Below are 24,376 nucleotides of genomic sequence, written 5' to 3'. Positions count from 1 at the left end.
ACCATTCGTCTCCATTCACTCCTATCAAACACGCTCACGCACGCCTGCTGGAAGTCCAAGCCCCTCGCACACAAAACCTCCTTTACATATATATATATATATATATATATATATATATATATATATATATATATATATATATATATATATATATATATATATATATAATCACAAGATCACAGTATGCAAATAAAAATAGTACAAAAAATAATAAAAATAATAGAACAGAAGACTGAAATATAACCTGACATAGTGACTCCACTCACTGATCGTAGGAATGTAGGGAAGATTTAGTCAGATCACATGTTTATTTTCACAACTCTATTCATAATGAATCTAATTTATATAACCCTGAAATTATATTTATATTGCAATCAATGTTATTTTTTATGAATCTTGTTTCAATTATATTTCGCTCGACCAAGGACTTGCTTGACACTACTTTCTCGTCCTTTTCCAAATTAATTGAGAGATTTTAATCACCCAATTGATTTTCGAAAGTCCTAGAAGGTTGTATCAGACAAGTCTGTCTTCGAACTAAATACATGTAATTGAATCGAACTTCATAAAAAAGTACTGATTTTAATGTGAATATAAGTTTTGGGTTATACACATTAGATTAATTTATAATGAATGAATTTGTGAGGATTTTAAGCCATGGCTGACTTGTCATTATTAAAAATTTTACACGTGACCTGAGCATTCTATATCTTAATGACCATTGTGTAGTCGATAGTCTTTAAATCCCCTGTATATACATATATACACCTTTCAGCGTATATACACTGACATACATCTCCCTTATTTTTTTCAATGTATATACACAGAGATAAATACGTCTCTGTGTAGTTGCCCTGAAGACTTGGTATACTACCAGTCGATAGGCTTGAAACGCAACAAAGTGAACAAGACTATCTTTAGAACACGTCTCCTGAAACTCTAGCTGCTGTGTTCAGTCTCTCATCAATTGTTCTCTAAACTGGTGATATCGTGAAGGAATACGACAAGGAAAAGAAATATCAACAGATTCAGTGAGTATCATTCATGTTGCCTAGTCTATAATAACTGGAATCTCCAGACTGGAAGTGTATTAACACTTGTGAATGGTTCGTGATCCAAGGAACTGTAGCTACCATCCCCTTCCATGAAACAAACCTGAATATTTCCCATTACCCAGGTGCTGTATGGTCCCTACTGATTTAGCATTTCACCTTGTAAATTGTAAATTGGGTTTTCATCTCTTGACAGGAAACAATTAAGTTGCAAGTTTGTTGCGTAGTCTGAGAAACAAGAAATGTAAAGTGACTATGCTTTTTTCTGTAACTAACTTCATAAATTACCGTAAATTAAACTGTTATTGTACACATTTTATTGCAAATTCGTTAAATGTTAAAATTTATATTAAATTTTCACTTTAAATTCATAAAATGCTGTAAACAAAACTGAATTTATTCACACATCACTGTAAATTCATAATATATACCGTAAAGAGTACATTATTTACAAAGAATTTTATGTGCCTCATTCAACCATCTATTTCAGCACTGTCTTGGAGCTATCTGAGCACGTCAACGTAATCCACTCTGCAAGAATAAAAGAACTTTGATATTCTTCCAGGAACTTAAGGTAAGCTTGCACAGTCTTAATCACTAACCACTTAGAAACAAATTCGGGCAAGATTTTGGGCCTTTGCTAACAAACCATCACAAACGATCAGTGTTTTGGATACGGAAGCTTAGACGTCACTTGGGTCCATCCCGGACCCCAGACAAGTGACGACTCACCAACTGGACGATTTCCAGCAAGAAAGCGAATTCTAATTAGAGATTTTTAGTTTGAAAAGTTAAGAGCCGGGAAGTGTACTCACCTAGTTGTGGTTGCAGGGGTCGATTCACAGCTCATGGCCCCGCCTCTTCAGTGTGTGAACCATTACTCATGGCTATCATGAGGTTTAACATTCATTTACAATGACATAACTGTCCGGTGCATTATATTTGCATTATCTTTGGAAACGTAGTTTTTTAAGAAAAAATCAAGTTGGGTTTTAAACCGTTTAAATTGTGGTTTAAAAGGAAAAGTAAACAATTGTGCACAAGCTGTGTCTCGGAGAAGATCGGTTAATTAAAGTGAAGTTTTGGGTCGTCCTTTTATCGTGAAATGGGAGTTTTGAAGGGGTCAGTCCCTCAGCTTTCAAGACGTCCTTCAAACAATTATAATCCGAAAAGCGTGAAAAGTAAAAAAAAAAAAATCGAATAAATATTAGGTAATTTTCAACCAGGTCTGGTAACAATGTTTAGGGAATTATCTTATAAAAAGAATTCTCTATAAAATCATTTCCATATACACAAATTTTTTTACGTAATTTTGGTTTGTATCATAGTTGTTCACCATGACTGCATACCATGGTGTACACCACGGTTGTACACCATGGTGTACACCACGGTTGTACACCATGGTTGTACACCATGGTTGTACACCATGGTTGTACACCATGGTTGTACACCACGGTTGTACACCATGGTTGTACACCATGGTTGTACACCATGGTTGTACACCATGGTTGTACACCACGGTGTACAACCACGGTTGTACACCATGGTTGTACACCATGGTTGTACACCATGGTTGTACACCATGGTTGTACACCATGGTTGTACACCATGGTTGTACACCACGGTTGTACACCATGGTTGTACACCATGGTTGTACACCATGGTTGTACACCATGGTTGTACACCATGGTTGTACACCACGGTTGTACACCACGGTTGTACACCATGGTTGTACACCATGGTTGTACACCATGGTTGTACACCATGGTTGTACACCACGGTTGTACACCATGGTTGTACACCATGGTTGTACACCACGGTTGTACACCACGGTTGTACACCATGGTTGTACACCACGGTTGTACACCATGGTTGTACACCATGGTTGTACACCACGGTTGTACACCACGGTTGTACACCACGGTTGTACACCATGGTTGTACACCATGGTTGTACACCATGGTAGTACACCATGGTAGTACACCATGGTTGTACACCACGGTTGTACACCACGGTTGTACACCATGGTTGTACACGGTTGTACACCATGGTTGTACACCACGGTTGTACACCACGGTTGTACACCATGGTAGTACACCATGGTTGTACACCATGGTTGTACACCACGTTTGTACACCACGGTTGTACACCATGGTTGTACACCACGGTTGTACACCACGGTTGTACACCATGGTTGTACACCACGGTTGTACACCACGGTTGTACACCATGGTAGTACACCATGGTTGTACACCATGGTTGTACACCACGTTTGTACACCATGGTTGTACACCATGGTTGTACACGGTTGTACACCACGGTTGTACACCACGGTTGTACACCACGGTTGTACACCATGGTTGTACACCACGGTTGTACACCACGGTTGTACACCATGGTAGTACACCATGGTTGTACACCATGGTTGTACACCACGTTTGTACACCATGGTTGTACACCATGGTTGTACACGGTTGTACACCACGGTTGTACACCACGGTTGTACACCACGGTTGTACACGGCTGTACACCATGGTTGTACACCACGGTTGTACACCATGGTTGTACACCACGGTTGTACACCACGGTTGTACACCACGGTTGTACACCATGGTTGTACACCACGGTTGTACACCACAGTTGTACACCATGGTTGTACACCATGGTTGTACACCACGGTTGTACACCACGGTTGTACACCACGGTTGTACACGGTTGTACACCACGGTTGTACACTATGGTTGTACACCACGGTTGTACACCACGGTTGTACACTATGGTTGTACACGGTTGTACACCACGGTTGTACACTATGGTTGTACACCACGGTTGTACACCACGGTTGTACACCACAGTTGTACACTATGGTTGTACACCACGGTTGTACACCATGGTTGTACACCACGGTTGTACAGGGTTGTACACCATGGTTGTACACTATGGTTGTACACCACGGTTGTACACCATGGTTGTACACCATGGTTGTACACCACGGTTGTACACCACGGTTGTACACCACGGTTGTACACCACGGTTGTACACTATGGTTGTACACCACGGTTGTACACCATGGTTGTACACCATGGTTGTACACTATGGTTGTATACCACGGTTGTACACCATGGTTGTACACTATGGTTGTACACTATGATTGTACACCACGGTAGTACACCATGGTTGTACACCCTGGTTGTACACCATGGTTGTACACTATGGTTGTACACCATGGTTGTACACCACGGTTGTACACTATGGTTGTACACCATGGTTGTACACCATGGTTGTACACTATGGTTGTACACCATGGTTGTACACTATGGTTGTACACCACGGATGTACACCATGGTTGTACACCATGGTTGTACACTGTGGTTGTACACCATGGTTGTACACCACGGTTGTACATTATGGTTGTACACCACGGTTGTACACCATGGTTGTACACCATGGTTGTACACTATGGTTGTACACCACGGTTGTACACGATGGTTGTACACCATGGTTGTACACCATGGTTGTACACCATGGTTGTACACCATGGTTGTACACTATGGTTGTACACTATGGTTGTACACCATGGTTGTACACCACGGTTGTACACCATGGTTGTACACCATGGTTGTACACCACGGTTGTACACCACGGTTGTACACTATGGTTGTACACCATGGTTGTACACTATGGTTGTACACTATGGTTGTACACTATGGTTGTACACCATGGTTGTACACTATGGTTGTACACCATGGTTGTACACCCTGGTTGTACACTATGGTTGTACACTATGGTTGTACACCACGGTTGTACACCATGGTTATACACCATGGTTGTACACTATGGTTGTACACCATGGTTGTACACCATGGTTGCACACTATGGTTGTGCACCATTGTACACCATGACTATACCATGGTTGCACACTATGTATACCATGGTTGTACACCATGGTTGTACACAATGGTTGTACACCATGACTGTATACCATGGTTGTACACCATGACTGTATACCATGGTTGTACACCACGGTTGTACACCATGGTTGTACACCACGGTTGTACACCATGGTTGTACACCATGACTGTATACCATGGGTGCACACCATGGTTATACATCATGGTTGTACACCATGACTGTATACCATGGTTGTACGCAATGACTGTATACCATGATTGTACACCATGACTGTATACCATGGTTGTACACCATGACTGTATACCATGGTTGTACACCATAACTGTATACCATGGTTGTACACCACGGTTGTACACCATGGTTGTACACCATTACTGTATACCATGGTTGCACACCATGGCTGTACACCATGGTTGCACACCATGGCTGTACACCATGGTTGTACACCACGGTTGTACACCATGGTTGTACACCACGGTTGTACACCATGGTTGTACATGCTTGTACACCATGGTTGTACACCATGGCTGTATACCATGGTTGTACACCACGGTTGTACACCATGGCTGTACACCATGGTTGTACACCATGACTACCATGGTTGTACACAACGGTTGTACACCACGGTTGTACACCACGGTTGTACACCATGGTTGTACATCACGGTTGTACACCATGATTGTACACCATGGCTGTATACCATGGTTGTACACCACGGTTGTACACCATGGTTGTACACCACGGTTGTACACCATGGTTGTACACCACGGTTGTACACCACGGTTGTACACCATGGTTGTACACCACGGTTGTACACCATGGTTGCACACCATGGTTGTACACCACGGTTGTACACCATGGTTGTACACCACGGTTGTACACCATGGTTGTACACCACGGTTGTACACCATGGTTGTACACCACGGTTGTACACGGTTGTACACCATGGTTGTACACCATGGTTATACACCATGGTTGTACACCATGGTTGTACACCACGGTTGTACACCATGGTTGTGCACCAAGGTTGTACACCATGGTTATACGCCATGACTGTATACCATATTTGAACACCATGACTGTATAACATGGTTGTACACCATGGTTGTACACCATGACGGTATACCATGGTTGCGCACCATGGTTGTGCACGGTTGTACACCATGGGTGTACACCACGGTTTTACAACATGGTTGTACACCATGATGGTATACCATGGTTGTACACCATGACGGTATACCATGGTTGTACTCCATGACGGTATACCATGGTTGTACATCATGGTTGTACACCATAGTTGCACTCCATGGTTGTATACCATGACGGCATACCATGGTTGTACACCATGACGGTATACCATGGTTTTACACCATGGTTGTATACCATGGTTGTTCACCATGGTTGTATATCATGGCGGTATACCATGGTTGTACATCATGGTTGTACACCATAATTGTACACCATGGTTGTGCACCATGATGGTATACCATGGTTGTACACCATGACTGCATACCATAGTTGTACACCATGATTGTATACCATGGTTGTACACCATAATAGTATACCATGGTTGTACACTAGGACTGTATACCATGGTTGTACAACATGACGATATACCATGCTTGTACACCATGACTGTATACCATGGTTGTACACCGTGACTATATACCATGGTTGTACACCACGGCTGTACACCATGGGTGTACACCATGGCTGTAGACCATGATTGCACACCATGACTGTACATCATTGTTGTACACTATGATTGTACACCATGACTGTATACCATGGTTGAACACCATGATTGTATACAATGTAACAACAGGGTTGTACACCATGGTTGTACACTATGGTTGTGCACCATGATTTTACGTCATAGTTCCTCTTCAGTTCATGTGAATTTGTGTGTTGTCACTTTTGTACACTTCGACCTTAAATTAGGAGGGCCCCTTGATGTTAATTAAAAAGCTGATGATCCATGGAATTTAGAGCTGCCCTCCCCTTCCATGGATCAAACCTCTTTCACACTGAGCTGTGAATATAGAAACTGTGAGCCTTGGATCACTGGGTTTCCATCAATTGCTCTGAGAAGCTCGGCAAGGAAAACAATAATTCATATGGAAATAAAACATAAATGGAACACCAGGTTCTTTTAACTAGACGTTTCGCCCACTGGAAAGTTTTAAAATCCAGTACGGAGAGAAATACAGAATATAGAAGAGGAGAAAAAATTGTGTTAGTAAGATTATTGATTTGTGTTATTAGGGTTAATGATATATTGATGAAGCGCTGAACCCATGTGGGTTATTCTGCGCAAGACATGGTGGAGGCTTGATCTTCCGTCTGCTGAGAGCCAGAAAGACGAACTTCTTACTTGTACTCGCTTAAATGTCCCTATGAAGCTTTCAGAGTTCATTTAGGTTCACGAAATCTTGGCTGACGAAGATGCGAGTTATTAATAAAGCCGAACAGTTTATGTAATTGACCAAAAGGATTGCCAGGATGTGAGGTGCATTACCTATGCTGGATGTTATGGGTTTGTGTGTTGTGGGTAATCCATACACGCTAGCTAGTTTGTGTGTTGTAGGTAATCCATACACGCTAGCTAGTTTGTGTGTTGTGGGTAATCCATACACGCTAGCTAGTTTGTGTGTTGTGGGTAATCCATACACGCTAGCTAGTTTGTGTGTTGTAGGTAATCCATACACGCTAGCTAGTTTGTGTGTTGTGGGTAATCCATACACGCTAGCTAGTTTGTGTGTTGTGGGTAATCCATACACGCTAGCTAGTTTGTGTGTTGCGGGTAATCCATACACGCTAGCTAGTTTGTGTGTTGTAGGTAATCCATACACGCTAGTTTGTGTTAGGGTAATCCATACACGCTAGCTAGTTTGTGTGTTGTAGGTAATCCATACACGCTAATTTGTGTTGTGTGTAATCCATACACGCTAGCTAGTTTGTGTTGTGGGTAATCCATACACGCTAGCTAGTTTGTGTGTTGTGGGTAATCCATACACGCTAGCTAGTTTGTGTTGTGGGTAATCCATACACGCTAACTAGTTTGTGTTGTAGGTAATCAATACACGCTAGCTAGTTTGTGTTGTGGGTAATCCATACTCGCTAGCTAGTTTGTGTGTTGTGGGTAATCCATACACTCTAGCTGGTTTGTGTGTTGTAGGTAATCCATACACTAGCTAGTTTGTTGTGGGTAATCCATACAAGCTAGCTAGTTTGTGTGTTGTGGGTAATCCATACACGCTAGCTAGTTTGTGTGTTGTAGGTAATCCATACACGCTAGCTAGTTTGTGTGTTGTGGGTAATCCATACACGCTAGCTAGTTTGTGTTGTGGGTAATCCATACACGCTAACTAGTTTGTGTGTTGTAGGTAATCCATACACGCTAGCTAGTTTGTGTTGTGGGTAATCCATACACGCTAGCTAGTTTGTGTGTTGTGGGTAATCCATACACGCTAGCTAGTTTGTGTGTTGTAGGTAATCCATACACGCTAGCTAGTTTGTGTGTTGTGGGTAATCCATACACGCTAGGTAGTTTGTGTTGTGGGTAATCCATACACGCTAGCTTGTTTGTGTGTTTCGGGTAATCCATACACGCTAGCTAGTTTGTGTGTTGTATGTAATCCATACACGCTAGTTTGTGTTGTGGGTAATCCATACTCGCTAGCTAGTTTGTGTGTTGTAGGTAATCCATACACGCTACGTAGTTTGTGTGTTGTGGGTAATCCATACACGCTAGCTAGTTTGTGTTGTGGGTAGTCCATACACGCTAGCTAGTTTGTGTGTTGTGGGTAATCCATACACGCTAGCTAATTTGTGTGTTGTAGGTAACCCATACACGCTAGCTAGTTTGTGTGTTGTGGGTAATCCATACACGCTAGCTAGTTTCTGTTGTAGGTAATCCATACACGCTAGCTAGTTTGTGTGTTGTGGGTAATCCATACACGCTAGCTAGTTTGTGTTGTGCGTAATCCATACACGCTAGCTAGTTTGTGTGTTGTGGGTAATCCATACACGCTAGCTAGTTTGTGTGTTGTGGGTAATCCATACACGCTAGTTAGTGTTGTAGGTAATCCATACACGCTAGCTAGTTTGTGTGTTGTGGGTACTCCATACACGCTAGCTAGTTTGTGTTGTAGGTAATCCATACACGCTAGCTAGTTTGTGTGTTGTGGGTAATCCATACACGCTAGCTAGTTTGTGTGTTGTGGGTAATCCATACACGCTAGTTAGTGTTGTAGGTAATCCATACACGCTAGCTAGTTTGTGTGTTGTGGGTAATCCATACACGCTAGCTAGTTTGTGTTGTGGGTAATCCATACACGCTAGCTAGTTTGTGTGTTGTGGGTAATCCATACACGCTAGCTAGTTTGTGTGTTGTGGGTAATCCATACACGCTAGCTAGTTTTTGTGTTGTGGGTAATCCATACACGCTAGTTAGTTTGTGTTGTAGGTAATCCATACACGCTAGTTAGTTTGTGTTGTAGGTAATCCATACACGCTAGCTAGTTTGTGTGTTGTGGGTAATCCATACACGCTAGCTAGTTTGTGTGTTGTAGGTAATCCATACACGCTAGCTAGTTTGTGTGTTGTCAGTAATCCATACACGCTAGCTAGTTTGTGTTGTGGGTAATCCATACACGCTAGCTAGTTTGTGTGTTGTGGGTAATCCATACACGCTAGCTAGTTTGTGTGTTGTGGGTAATCCATACACGCTAGCTAGTTTGTGTGTTGTAGGTAATCCATACACGCTAGCTAGTTTGTGTTGTGGGTAATCCATACACGCTAGCTAGTTTGTGTGTTGTAGGTAATCTATACACGCTACCTAGTTTGTGTGTTGTGTGTAATCCATACACGCTAGCTAGTTTGTGTTGTTGGTAATCCATACACGCTAGCTAGTTTGTGTGTTGTGGGTAATCCATACACGCTAGCTAGTTTGTGTTGTGGGTAATCCATACACGCTAGCTAGTTTGTGTTGTGGGTAATCCATACACGCTAGCTAGTTTGTGTGTTGCGGGTAATCCATACACGCTAGCTAGTTTGTGTGTTGCGGGTAATCCATACACGCTAGCTAGTTTGTGTGTTGCGGGTAATCCATACACGCTAGCTAGTTTGTGTGTTGTGGGTAATCCATACACGCTAGCTGGTTTGTGTGTTGTAGGTAATCCATACACGCTAGCTAGTTTGTGTTGTGGGTAATCCATACACGCTAGCTAGTTTGTGTGTTGTAGGTAATCTATACACGCTACCTAGTTTGTGTGTTGTGTGTAATCCATACACGCTAGCTAGTTTGTGTTGTTGGTAGTCCATACACGCTAGCTAGTTTGTGTGTTGTGGGTAATCCATACACGCTAGCTAGTTTGTGTTTTGGGTAATCCATACACGCTAGCTAGTTTGTGTTGTGGGTAATCCATACACGCTAGCTAGTTTGTGTGTTGCGGGTAATCCATACACGCTAGCTAGTTTGTGTGTTGCGGGTAATCCATACACGCTAGCTAGTTTGTGTGTTGCGGGTAATCCATACACGCTAGCTAGTTTGTGTTGTGGGTAATCCATACACGCTAGCTAGTTTGTGTGTTGTAGGTAATCCATACACGCTAGCTAGTTTGTGTGCTGTCAGTAATCCATACAAGCTAGCTAGTTTGTGTTGTGGGTAATCCATACACGCTTGCTAGTTTGTGTGTTGTAGGTAATCTATTCACGCTGCCTAGTTTGTGTGTTGTGTGTAATCCATACACGCTAGCTAGTTTGTGTTGTTGGTAATCCATACACGCTAGCTAGTTTGTGTTGTTGGTAATCCATACACCCTAGCTAGTGTGCTGTCAGTAATCCATACAAGCTTGCTAGTTTGTGTTGTGGGTAATCCATACACGCTATCTAGTTTGTGTGGTGTGGGTAATCCATACACGCTAGCTAGTTTGTGTTGTGGGTAATCCATACACGCTAGCTAGTTTGTGTGTTGTCAGTAATCCATACACGCTAGCTAGTTTGTGTGTTGTGGGTAATCCATACACGCTAGCTAGTTTGTGTGTTGTGGGTAATCCATACACGCTAGCTAGTTTGTGTGTTGTGGGTAATCCATACACGCTAGCTAGTTTGTGTGTTGTGTGTAATCCATACACGCTAGTTGGTATGGGTTTATGGAGGGGAAGAGGAGTTGACATAACTTAATGCCTCGTTCTGTCTTCGTCAAAATTGTACTTGCTTCATTTTTTAGTTCGAGTTTGGTTATTTGTTCATATGTGGTGATGCCACAACTGGTTCTGCTGGCGGTTGTGCTGCTGTTGTGGTTTGTGTTGTTAGTGGTGTTTTTGGTGCTGCTGATGGTGGTGGTGTAGGTGATGGTGTTTGTCGTGTTGTTGGTGGTGTTGTTGGTGCTGTTGTTGATGGTGTTACTGGTTCTGCATTTGGTGCTGCTGTTCATATTGGTGGTGTTTTGGTGGTGGTGGTAATAGCAGTGTTGCTGGTGCTGCATTTGATGGTGTTGTTGGTGCTACTGTTGGTATTTGTGGTGCTGTTGGCAGTGGTAGTGATGGTTGTGGTGTTGCTGGTCCTGCTGTGGGTGGTAGTGCTGGTGTTGGTGTTCCTGTTGTTGGGGGTGCTTGTGCTGGTGTTGCTGGTGCTACTAGTGCTGGTGTTGCTGGTGCTCCTGGCTCTACTAGTGCTGGTGTTGCTGGTGCTCCTGGTGCTACTAGTGCTGGTGTTGCTGGTGCTACTAGTGCTGGTGTTGCTGGTGCTACTAGCGCTGATGTTGCTGGAGCTACTAGTGCTGGCGTTGCTGGGGCTGCTAGTGCTACTAATGCTGGTGCTACTAGTGGTCGTGCTGGTACTGCTGGTGCTACTAGTGCTGGTGCTGCTGGTGCTGGTGCTGCTGGTGCTGCTGATTCTACTAGTGCTGTTGCTACTAGTGCTGGTGCTACTAGTGCTGGTACTGCTGGTGCTACTAGTGCTGGTGTTACTAGTGCTTGCACTGCTGGTGCTGGTACTGCTAGTGTTGGTGCTAATAGTGCTGGTACTGCTGGTGCTATTAGTGCTGATGCTGCTGGCGCTGCTAGTGGTGCTGCTCATGTTACTAGTGGTTGTGTTGCTGGCGCTACTAGTGCTGGTGCTGCTGGTGCTACTAGTGCTGGAGCTGCTGGCGCTACTAGTGCTGGTGCTGCTGGTGCTACTAGTGCTGGTGTTGGTGCCACTGCTGCTGGTGCTGTTGGCGCCACTAGTGCTGGTGATGCTGGTGCTACTAGTGCTGGTGCTGCTGGTGCTACTAGTGCTGGTGTTGCTGGTGCCACTGCTGCTGTTGCTGCTAGTGCTGCTGGTGATGCTGGTGTTACTAGTGCTGGTGCTACTAGTGATGGTGCTGCTGGTGCTACTAGTGCTGGTGCTACTAGTGCTGCTGCTGCTGGCGCTACTGGCGCTGGTGCTACTAGTGCTGGTGCTGCTGGTGCTACTATTGATGGTGTTGCTGGTGCCACTGCTGCTGGTGCTGCTGGTGCTACTAGTGCTGGTGCTACTAGTGGTAGTGCTGCTGGCGCTACTAGTGCTGGTGCTGCTGGTGCTAGTGCTGGTGCTGCTAGTGCTGGTGTTGCTGGTGCTGCTGGTGCTATTAGTGCTGGTGCTGCTGGTGCTACTAGTGCTGGTGTTGCTGGTGCCACTGCTGCTGGTGCTACTAGTGCTTGTGCTGCTGGTGCTACTAGTGCTGGTGCTGCTGGTGGTACTAGTGCTGGTGCTGCTGGCGCTACTAGTGTTGGTGCTGCTGGTGCTAGTGCTGGTGCTGCTGGTGCTGGTGTTGCTGGTGCTGCTGGTGCTGGTGCTACTAGTGCTGGTGTTGCTGGTGTTACTAGTGCTACTAGTACTGGTGGTGCTACTAGTGCTGGTGGTGCTACTAGTGCTGGTGGTGCTACTAGTGCTGGTGCTGCTGGTACTAGTGCTGGTGCTGCTGGCGCTACTAGTGCTGGTGTTGCTGGTGCCACTGTTGCTGGTGCTGCTGGTGCTACTAGTGCTAGTATTGCTGCTGCTACTAGTGCTGCTGCTGCTCCTCCTCCTCCAGGATATAAACATTACTCTCAGTGCCTGAGGAAACAGCGCCAGAGACGCCAGGATTTGTTATATCTAACGGACGAACGATTGTTTATTTAGTGTCAACAGGGAAACAGTGCCATGTAAACCCGTGTAAATAGGGTGACAGTGACGTGAAAATAGAGTGACGGTGGCGTGACGACAGGGTAACAGGGACGTGTAAACAAGGTGACAGTTACGTGAAAATAGGGTAAAAGGAGCGTGCTACTGAAAAAGGTCCTGGTACGTGAAAAAAAATTAAGTAATTTGGCTTACTTTTCCCATAAAACGCAATTGTATCAGCAGTTCCGATTAAAAGTGGGATAATTTACGCATTTTAGCTAAAAAATGGGGAGCGTCAGACCACACGTGTCTAGGTACGTTTATTGTATCTGCGCTGATTTTGTCGATCGTATTGTCTACTGTTACGTGGATACTGGTGATTAGCCTTCTGTCGTGCTCTTTGCTGTTATGGGGTACCGATGCATCAGTGCTGTAATGGGGTACCGGTGCATCAATGCTGTTATGGGGTACCGGTGCATCAATGCCGTTATGGAGTACCGATGCATCAAAGTTGTAATGGGGTAACGATGTGCATCAGTGCTGTTATGGGGTACCGAGGCATCAAAGCTGTTATGGGGTACCGATGCATCAGTGCTGTTATGGGGCACCGATGCATCAATACTGTTATGGGGTACCGATGCATCAATGCTGTTATGGGGTACTGATGCATCAATACTCTTATGGAGTACCGATGCATCAATACTGTTATGGGGCACCGATGCATCAATGCTGCTATGGGGTACCGATGCATCAATGATGTTATGAGGTACCGATGAATCAATGCTGTTATGGGGTACCGATACATCAATACTGTTATGGGGTACCGATGCATCAATGCTGCTATGGGGTATCGATGCATCAATGCTGTTATGGGGTACCGATGCATCAATGCTGTTGTGGGGTACCGATGCATCAATACTGTTATGGGGTACCGATGCATCAATGCTGTTATGGGGTACCGATGCATCAATACTCTTATGGAGTACCGATGCATCAATGCTGTTATGGGGTACCGATGCATCAAAGTTGTTATGGGGTACCGATGCATCAATGCTGTTATGGGGTACCGATGCATCAATACTTTTATGGGGTACCGATGCATCAATACTGTTATGGGGTACCGATGCATCAATGCTGTTATGGGGTACCGATGCATCAATGCTGTTATGGGGTACCGATGCATCAATGCTGTTATGGGGTACCGATGCATCAATACTCTTATGGAGTACCGATGCATCAATACTGTTATGGGGTACCGATGCATCAATGCTGTTATGGGGTACCGATGCATCAATACTCTTATGGAGTACCGATGCATCAATACTGTTATGGGGTACCGATGCATCAAAGTTGTGATGGGGTACCGATGTGCATCAATGCTGTTATGGGGTACCAATGCATCAATGCTGTTATGGGGTACCGATGCATCAATGCTGTTATGCGGTACCGATACATCAATGCTGTTATGGGGTACCGATGCATCAATGCTGTTATGGGGTACCGATGCATCAATACTGTTTTGGGTACCGATGCATCAACGCTGTTATGTGGTACCTATGCATCAGTACTTATGGGGTACCGATGCATCAATGCTGTTATGGGGTACCGGTGCTTCAATACTGTTATGGGGTACCGGTGCATCAATGCTGTTATGGGGTACCGGTGCATGAATGCTGTTATGGGGTACCGATGCATCAATGCTGTTATGGGGTATCGATGCATCAGTGCTGTTATGGGGTACCGATGCATCAATGCTGTTATGGGGTACCGATGCATCAATGCTGTTATGGGGTACCGGTTCATCAATACTGTTATGGGGTACCAGTGCATCAATGCTGTTATGGGGTACCGGTGGATCAATGCTGTTATGGGGTAGTGGTGCATCAGTGCTGTTATGGGGTACCAGTGCATCAATGCTGTTATGGGGTACCGATGCATCAAAACTTTTATGGGGTACCGATGTATCAATACTGTTATGGGGTACCGATGCATCAATGCTGTTATGGGGTACCGATGCATCAATGCTGTTATGGGGTACCGATGCATCAATGCTGTTATGGGGTACCGATGCATCAATGCTGTTATGGGGTACCGATGCATCAATACTCTTATGGAGTACCGATGCATCAATGCTGTTATGTGGTACCGATGCATCAATACTCTTATGGAGTACCGATGCATCAAAGTTGTTATGGGGTACCGATGTGCATCAATGCTGTTATGGGATACCGATGCATCAATACTGTTATGGGGTACCGATGCATCAAAGTTGTTATGGGGTACCGATGTGCATCAATGCTGTTATGGGATACCGATGCATCAATGCTGTTATGGGGTACCGATGCATCAATGCTGTTATGCGGTACCGATGTATCAGTGCTGTTATGGGGTACCGATGCATCAATGCTGTTATGTGGTACGGATGCATCAATGCTGTTATGCGGTACCGATGCATCAGTACTGTTATGGGGTACCGATGCATCAATGCTGTTATGCGGTACCGATGCATCAATGCTGTTATGGGGTACCGATGCATCAATGCTGTTATGCGGTACCGATGCATCAGTACTGTTATGGGGTACCGATGCATCAATGCTGTTATGTGGTACGGATGCATCAATACTGTTATGGGGTACCGATGCATCAAAGTTGTAATGTGCATCAATGCTGTTATGGGGTACCGATGAATCAATACTGTTATGGGATACCTATGAATCAGTGCTGTTATGGGACACCGATGAATCAGTGCTGTTATGGGACACCGATGCATCAGTGCTGTTATGGGGTACCGATGCATCAGTTGTTATGGGGTACCGATGCATCATTTCTGTTATGGGGTACCGATGCATTATTGCTGTTATGGGGTACCGATGCATCAATGCTGTTATGGGGTACCGATGCATCAATGCTGTTATGGGGTACCGATGCATCAGTTCTGTTATGGGGTACCGATGCATCAGTTCTGTTATGGGGTACCGATGCATCAATGCTGTTATGGGGTACCGATGCATCAATGCTGTTATGGGGTACCGATGCATCAGTTCTGTTATGGGGTACCGATGCATCAATGCTGTTATGGGGTACCGATGCATCAATGCTGTTATGGGGTACCGATGCATCAGTTATGGGGTACTGATGCATCAATGCTGTTATGGGGTACCGATGCATCAGTTCTGTTATGGGGTACCGATGCATCAATGCTGTTATGGGGTACCGATGCATCAATGCTGTTATGGGGTACCGATGCATCAATGCTGTTATGGGGTACCGATGCATCAATGCTGTTATGGGGTACCAATGCATCAATACTGTTTCCTGCTGTGTTGCTCCATTTCTCCTGTTCCTTTCTTGTTTCTTATATTTTATGTTCTGTTCATTTGTTTTTCTATTCCTCTGATTTATCAGTTTCTTCTGTTTCATATCTTTCCCTTGTTCTTTGATTTACCTCCGCTCTTTTCACGTCTACTATTATGTTGGATTCTTTTGAGGTTCCAGTCACTTATTCCGCCTGCAACACCCAGCAGAAATCAGTCTGCAGCACATAACAGAAGTCAGTCTACAGCACTCAGAAAGAGTCAGTCTGCAGCACCCAACAAAAGTCAGTCTGTAGCACCCAACAAAAGTAAGTCTGCAGCACCCAGAAGTCAGTTTGTAGCACCCAGAAGTCAGTCTGCAAAAAGTCAGTCTGCAGCACCAAGCTAAGGATTAACTTGCTCAGAATAAGGACCAAGAAGCTACCCACCATTACTGTTCAACCAGATAAGGTTCGGTGGTGTTAAAACGATCAAGTGAGGTATTACTGGTTTTCTTTCGCCATCGGCGGCGGTGAATATGTGTGTAATTAGAGGGAGTGCTATTGGAATATGGACTGCTACCAGGAAGCCAGAATGAGAAGCAGTGTGGAGAACGTGATGTGTGGAGCATCTGTATATACCACGATCCCATTGTTCGTTATATATATATATATATATACATATATATATATATATATATATATATATATATATATATATATATATATATATATATATATATATATATGACGTGCCGAGTATATAAAACTGGTCAATTAGCAAGAATTCATTTAAAAATAAGTCTTTTCTAAAATTTTCTCTTATACGTTTAAATATATATTTTTTTCATTAATATTGATGTAAAAATTTATAATTTTGCACCAAAAGGAACTTAGAAAACTTACCTAACCTTATTATAACAAGCGCAATTTGTTTTAGCCTAACCCAACTAAATATATTTTAGATTTGTTTACAATAATTTCATACTAAACAAACACAGTGAATTACATTTTTTTTCGTTAGGTTCAGAATGATTTTCGCGAAATTATTGCATACACAAATTTTCGCTTGTCGTATATGGCAAGATGAGCGTTGCTATTTCAGCCAAGATCGCAAGTTCTGCCTATTCGGCTCGACATATATATATATATATATATATATATATATATATATATATATATATATATATATATATATATAGATGGGGAGAGGGAGGTATTAGGTAGATGGCGAGAATATTTTGAGGAACTTTTAAATGTTGAGGAAGAAAGGGAGGCGGTAATTTCATGCACTGGCCAGTGAGGTATACCATCTTTTAGGAGTGAAGAAGAGCAGAATGTAAGTGTGGTGGAGGTACGTGAGGCATTACGTAGAATGAAAGGGGGTAAAGCAGCTGGAACTGATGGGATCATGACAGAAATGTTAAAAGCAGGGGGGGATATAGTGTTGGAGTGGTTGGTACTTTTGTTTAATAAATGTATGAAAGAGGGGAAGGTACCTAGGGATTGGCGGAGAGCATGTATAGTCCCTTTATATAAAGGGAAAGGGTACAAAAGAGATTGTAAAAATTATAGAGGAATAAGTTTACTGAGTATACCAGGAAAAGTGTACGGTAGAGTTATAATTGAAAGAATTAGAGGTAAGACAGAATGTAGAATTGCGGATGAGCAAGGAGGCTTCAGAGTGGGTAGGGGATGTGTAGATCAAGTGTTTACGTTGAAGCATATATGTGAACAGTATTTAGATAAAGGTAGGGAAGGTTTTATTGCATTTATGGATTTAGAAAAGGCATATGATAGAGTGGATAGAGGAGCAATGTGGCAGATGTTGCAAGTTTATGGAATAGGTGGTAAGTTACTAAATGCTGTAAAGAGCTTTTATGAGGATAGTGAGGCTCAGGTTAGAGTGTGTAGAAGAGAGGGAGAATACTTCCCGGTAAAAGTAGGTCTTAGACAGGGATGTGTAATGTCACCATGGTTGTTTAATATATTTATAGATGGGGTTGTAAAAGAAGTAATGTTAGGGTGTTCGGGAGAGGGGTGGGATTAAATTATGGGGAATCAAATTCAAAATGGGAATTGACACAGTTACTTTTTGCTGATGATACTGTGCTTATGGGAGATTTTAAAGAAAAATTGCAAAGGTTAGTGGATGAGTTTGAGAATGTGTGTAAAGGTAGAAAGTTGAAAGTGGACATAGAAAAGAGTAAGGTGATGAGGGTATCAAATGATTTAGATAAAGAAAAATTGGATATCAAATTGGGGAGGAGGAGTATGGAAGAAGTGAATGTTTTCAGATACTTGGGAGTTGACGTGTCTGCGGATGGATTTATGAAGGATGAGGTTAATCATAGAATTGATGAGGGAAAAAAGGTGAGTGGTGCGTTGAGGTATATGTGGAGTCAAAAAACGTTATCTATGGAGGCAAAGAAGGGAATGTATGAAAGTATAGTAGTACCAACACTCTTATATGGATGTGAAGCTTGGGTGGTAAATGCAGCAGCGAGGAGACGGTTGGAGGCAGTGGAGATGTCCTGTCTAAGGGCAATGTGTGGTGTAAATATTATGCAGAAAATTCGGAGTGTGGAAATTAGGAGAAGGTGTGGAGTTAATAAAAGCATTAGTCATAGGGCAGAAGAGGGGTTGTTGAGGTGGTTTGGTCATTTAGAGAGAATGGATCAAAGTAGAATGACATGGAAAGCATATAAATCTATAGGGGAAGGAAAGATGGGTAGGGGTCGTCCTCGAAAGGGTTGGAAAGAGGGGGTAAAGGAGGTTTTGTGGGCGAGGGGCTTGGACTTCCAGCAAGCGTGCATGAGCGTGTTAGATAAGAGTGAATGGAGACGAATGATACTTGGGACCTGACGATCTGTTGGAGTGTGAGCAGGGTAATATTTAGTGAAGGTATTCAGGGAAACCGGTTATTTTCATATAGTCGGACTTGAGTCCTGGAAATGGGAAGTACAATGCCTGCACTTTAAAGGAGGGGTTTGGGATATTGGCAGTTTGGAGGGATATGTTGTGTATCTTGATGCGTATATACTTCTAAACTGTTGTATTCTGAGCACCTCTGCAAAAGCAGTGATAATGTGTGAGTGTGGTGAAAGTGTTGAATGATGATGAAAGTATTTTCTTTTTGGGGATTTTCTTTCTTTTTTTGGGTCACCCTGCCTCGGTGGGAGACGACCGACTTGTTGGAAAAAAAAAAATGTATACATATATATATATATATGTATGTATATATATATGTATGTATATATATATGTATGTATATATATATGTATGTATATATATATGTGTGTGTGTGTGTGTATGTCGTGCCGAATATGTAAAACTTTCGATCTTGGCTTAAATAGCAACGCTCATCTTGCCATATAAGACAAGCGAAAATTGGTGTATGAAATAATTTCGGAAAAATCATTCTGAACCTAACGAAAGAAATATATTTCATTGTATTTGTTTAGTATTAAATTGTTGTAAACGTATCTAAAATATATTTAGCTGAATAAGGCTAAAATAAATTGCGCTTGTTAAATAAGGTTAGGTAAGTTTTCTAAGATTCTTTTGGTGCAAAATTATAAACTTTTACATCAACATTAATGAAAAAATGTATCTTTAAACGTGTAAGAGAAAATTTTAGAAAGACTTAATTTTAAATGAGTTTATATATATATATATATATATATATATATATATATATATATATATATATATATATATATATATAAAATAGTAATAATAATAATAGTAATAATAATCATAGTTGAGACTGCACTATTAACTGCAGCATCCTCACCCATCCGTCATAGTGCAAGCACTGCTTTTCACCTTCAGGGTTCAAGTTCGGCTAACCATTCCTTCCTTCCTGTATATTACCGCTCTCACACTCCAACAGCACGTCAGATCACAAAAACTACTTGCTGACATTTACTTCGATCTAACGCTTTCAGAGAGGTCTGTTTAATATTCAAGCCCCTAACACCCCGAGCCTCCACTCTTCCTGGGACTTGCACTATTCCTCCTTCCTTCAATCTTCTCCAAATAATCTTACCATATTGTTAACGCTGCCTCATCGGTGATTATAGGAACCTAAAACATACACACACACACACACACACACACACACACACACACACACACACACACACACACACACACACACACACACACACACACACAAACACCTCATTATCATTAGTTAAGGCCAATTATAGGAGTGTCAATGAGAGGATTACCATGATTGACTCCGATTTAATTACAAACCGTCATTTGTTTTACATGAAGTGTAAAGGGAAGTGTTACACTGACAACACTGTGTTCCACCTGCCTCTCAGTGAGTACTCAGTGTGTACAGGAGTGAGGAGAAGGCGAAGAGGATGAAAAAGAAACTGGTAGATATACAATCAGAATATTTTGAAAATATGTGTAGAAAAAAGGGGAAGGGGAATTAGAAGAAAAATATGTGGAAAAACAGTGAAAAGAGGAATAATAGATGAATGAAAATAATTAGGAGAATATTGAAAACGGAAACGATGGGAAATCAGAACTAAACGTATGAAAGGAAGATTTTGGAATTATTTGGAAACAATAGGAATAAGTTAAATACCGAGAGGGAGAAAAGAGAAAGTAGAAAAGGAGGAAATAAAAGAGAATGGAGAATGAGGAGGAAGAAGAAAAATTCCAAAGAAGGGAATTAAGATCCTTCAAAGTACTTAAATTTTGTTCGGACAGTCTACGGACTTTGGTACCCACGTTTCACTTACTCACCTAATTGCTTGCAAATTAATTACAGTTTTTCCATATTCAAGAACAGCACTTAATTTCTTACTTATTCTACAATTACCCACGTTCTGCCATGCTTAGCTGTAGTACTTAAATCTTTGGAAAGAATATATTCTCTTATTCATTTCCGCTCCTGAGGGCTCTTGATCTGAAAAACTGGAGGTATCCTCTGATCATACAGAAATACCTACCTCTCAGGCTTCTAGGAGTTGTGTGAACCATAAGAGTTTAGCGCTTGCACGTTATGATAGTTTTACTTTCAAACATTCACATTGAACAATAACCTCTACAGTCAATTAAAGTTTCTATTAATGACTGTAAATATTATTGATAAGTACAGAGTGACCACATTCTGAAAGAACGATGTGAATATTTGCAGTCTGGATGGCAAGTTGAACTGTAGTATTGACGCGCCTCTGGTAACACATAGTCAATAATGGCGAAAAGTGAAAGGGTTAACCATATATATATATATATATATATATATATATATATATATATATATATATATATATATATATATATATATATATATATATATGCAAAACAACCACTGTGAAAGAATAGAGACGTTCCAAGCGCTTTCATGACTACTCACACACACACACACACACACACACACATATATATATATATATATATATATATATATATATATATATATATATATATATATATATATATATATATATAATGTAGGGTTAACGTCTAGTGCAATATATGAAGTCCTTAGCCTCGGAGAAGCAGGTAAAATCTCTTCTAGGAAGAGTACAGAGACCCCTTCTAAAAAAGATTTCCCAATATATATATATGTCGTGCCGAATAGATAAAACTTGCGATTTTGGCTTCAATAGCAACGCTCTTCTTTCCGAATAAGGTAAGCGAAAATTTGTGTGTGGAATTTCGTAAAAATCACTCTGAGCCTAACAAAAAAAGAATATTTCTTTGTTTATTACTAATTATTGTAAACTTATCTAATATATAGTTAGATTAGGCTAAATTAAATTGTGCATGTTATAATAAGGTAAGGTAAGTTTTCTAAGGGTCTTTTGGAACAAAATTATTAAATTTTACATTAACATAAATGAAAAAGATATATATTTAAAAGATCTATCTTGCTAATTGACCAAGTTTGCCTATTCGGCACGATATATATATATATATATATATATATATATATATATATATATATATATATATATATATATATATATATAAATATATATAATATATATATATATATATATATATATATATATATATATATATATATATATATATATATATATATATATACAGTGCTCCCCCGCTTTTCGTAGTTCCCGGCAATCGTAAAATTTGCCAATCATAGGGGTATTTTAGTATAAACGGACTCGCTTTTCATAGGTTGACTCGCGAGTCGTAGTTCGTCCGGGACGCGTACCCACGGCGTGAGCCAGGGCGGCAGCCAGTCTGGCATTGTTTACCAGTGAGCGAAGGTCCCCTCACGTGCTCCAGTGAAATATTTCATAATATTCCATTTATTTTAGTGCTTGCAAGTACTAAATAAGCTACCATGGCTCCAAAGAAAGCTCCTAGTGCCAAGCCTGTGGTAAAGAAGATGAGAAATACGATTGAATTTAAGAAAACCATCATTGAACAATATGAAAGTGGTACAGGTGTGGCCGAACTGTCCAGGATGTATAAGAAACCCTGCACAACCTTATGTTCCATAGTGGCCAAGAAAAATGAAATAAAGGATGCTGTTGTTGCAAAGGGAGTAACTATGCTGACAAAAATGAGATCACCAGTACTGGAAGAGGTTGAGAAGTTATTATTGGTGTTGATAAATGAGAAACAATTAGCAGGAGATACTCTTATGACTTCGTTTATTTGTGAAAAGGCTAGGCAGTTGCATGAAGATTTGGTAAAGAAATTGCCTGCAAATAGTGGTGAAGTGAGTGAATTTAAGGCCAGCAAAGGCTTTTTTGAGAGATTTAAGAACCGTACTGGCATACACAGTGTGGTAAGGCATGGTGAGGCTGCCAGTTCGGACCACAAGGCGGCTGAAAAATATGTGCATGAATTCCAGGAGTACATAGAGGCTGAAGGACTGAAACCTGAACAAGTGTTCAATTGTGACGAAACAGGCCTCTTTTGGAAGAAAATGCCAAAGAGGACCTTCATTACACAAGAGGAAAAGGCAATGCCAGGACACAAGCCTATGAAAGACAGGCTGACGCTAATGTTCTGTGCTAATGCTAGTGGGGATTTCAAAGTGAAGCCATTACTAGTGTACCATTCTGAAAATCCCAGAGTGTTCAGGAAAAACAATGTTATGAAGAGTAAACTGTGTGTTTTGGAAATCTAATAGTAAGGCATGGGTCACGAGGGAAATTTTCGTCGAGTGGTTCAATGAAGTGTTTGGCCCTAGTGTGAAGGAGTATCTCCTGGAAAAGAAATTGGATCTCAAGTGCCTGCTAGTAATGGACAATGCACCTGCTCATCCTCCAAACTTGGATGACCTAATTTTCGAGGAGTTTGGGTTCATCACAGTAAAGTTCTTGCCCTCGGATACCACTCCTCTCCTCCAACCCATGGACCAGCAGGTTATTGCAAACATTAAAAAACTCTACACAAAAGCAATGTTTCAAAGGTGCTTGACTGTGACCACAGACACTCACTTGACCCTAAGGGAATTTTGGAGAGAACACTTCAGCATTCTCCACTGCATAACCCTTATAGGTATGGCTTGGGAGGGAGTGACTACCAGGACTTTGAACTCTGCCTGGAAAAAATTGTGGCCAGATTGTGTCGACAAGAGGGATTTTGAAGAATTTGGCACTGACCCTAATGAGCCTATGTCTGTTGTAAAATCAGTTGTGGCACTGGGGAGTTTCATGGGGTTGGATGTGAGTTTGGAGGATATGGAAGAATTGGTGGAAGACCACAATGAAGAGCTCACCACTGAGGAGCTGCAAGAGCTTCAGCAGGAAGAGCAACACATCGCAGCTCAGAATCTTGCTGCAGAGGAGGAGGAAGAGAGATGGAAGAAGGTGCCTTCTTCAGAAATTAAAGAGATTTTTACTATGTGGGGTAAGATGGAAAGCTTTATGGAGAAACATCACCCTAACAAGGTTGTTGCAAGCCAGGTTGGCAACATGTACAGTGACAAAGTCTTGGGCCATTTTAGGGAAGTGTTAAAGAGACGCCAGAAACAGAGCTCTCT

The 24,376-nt window shown here is 41.9% G+C and overlaps 1 long non-coding RNA gene across 1 annotated transcript in view; it reads left to right on the top strand.

The window, feature by feature from the left end:
- The window catches only part of LOC138852757 (uncharacterized), a 313,494-nt gene that overhangs the window by 260,972 nt on the left and 28,146 nt on the right, over window positions 1–24,376 (top strand). The window contains exon 3 of the long non-coding RNA XR_011392053.1: window positions 1,543–1,626. This is a non-coding gene — a long non-coding RNA (uncharacterized lncRNA). The remainder of the gene's footprint in view (window positions 1–1,542; window positions 1,627–24,376) is intronic.

The sequence above is a fragment of the Cherax quadricarinatus genome, chromosome 16, assembly GCF_038502225.1.
Source record: "Cherax quadricarinatus isolate ZL_2023a chromosome 16, ASM3850222v1, whole genome shotgun sequence".
Taxonomy (NCBI): Eukaryota; Metazoa; Arthropoda; class Malacostraca; order Decapoda; family Parastacidae; genus Cherax; species Cherax quadricarinatus.
Note: the sequence above shows the minus strand (reverse complement) of the source record. Positions and strands in the feature narration are given on the sequence as shown.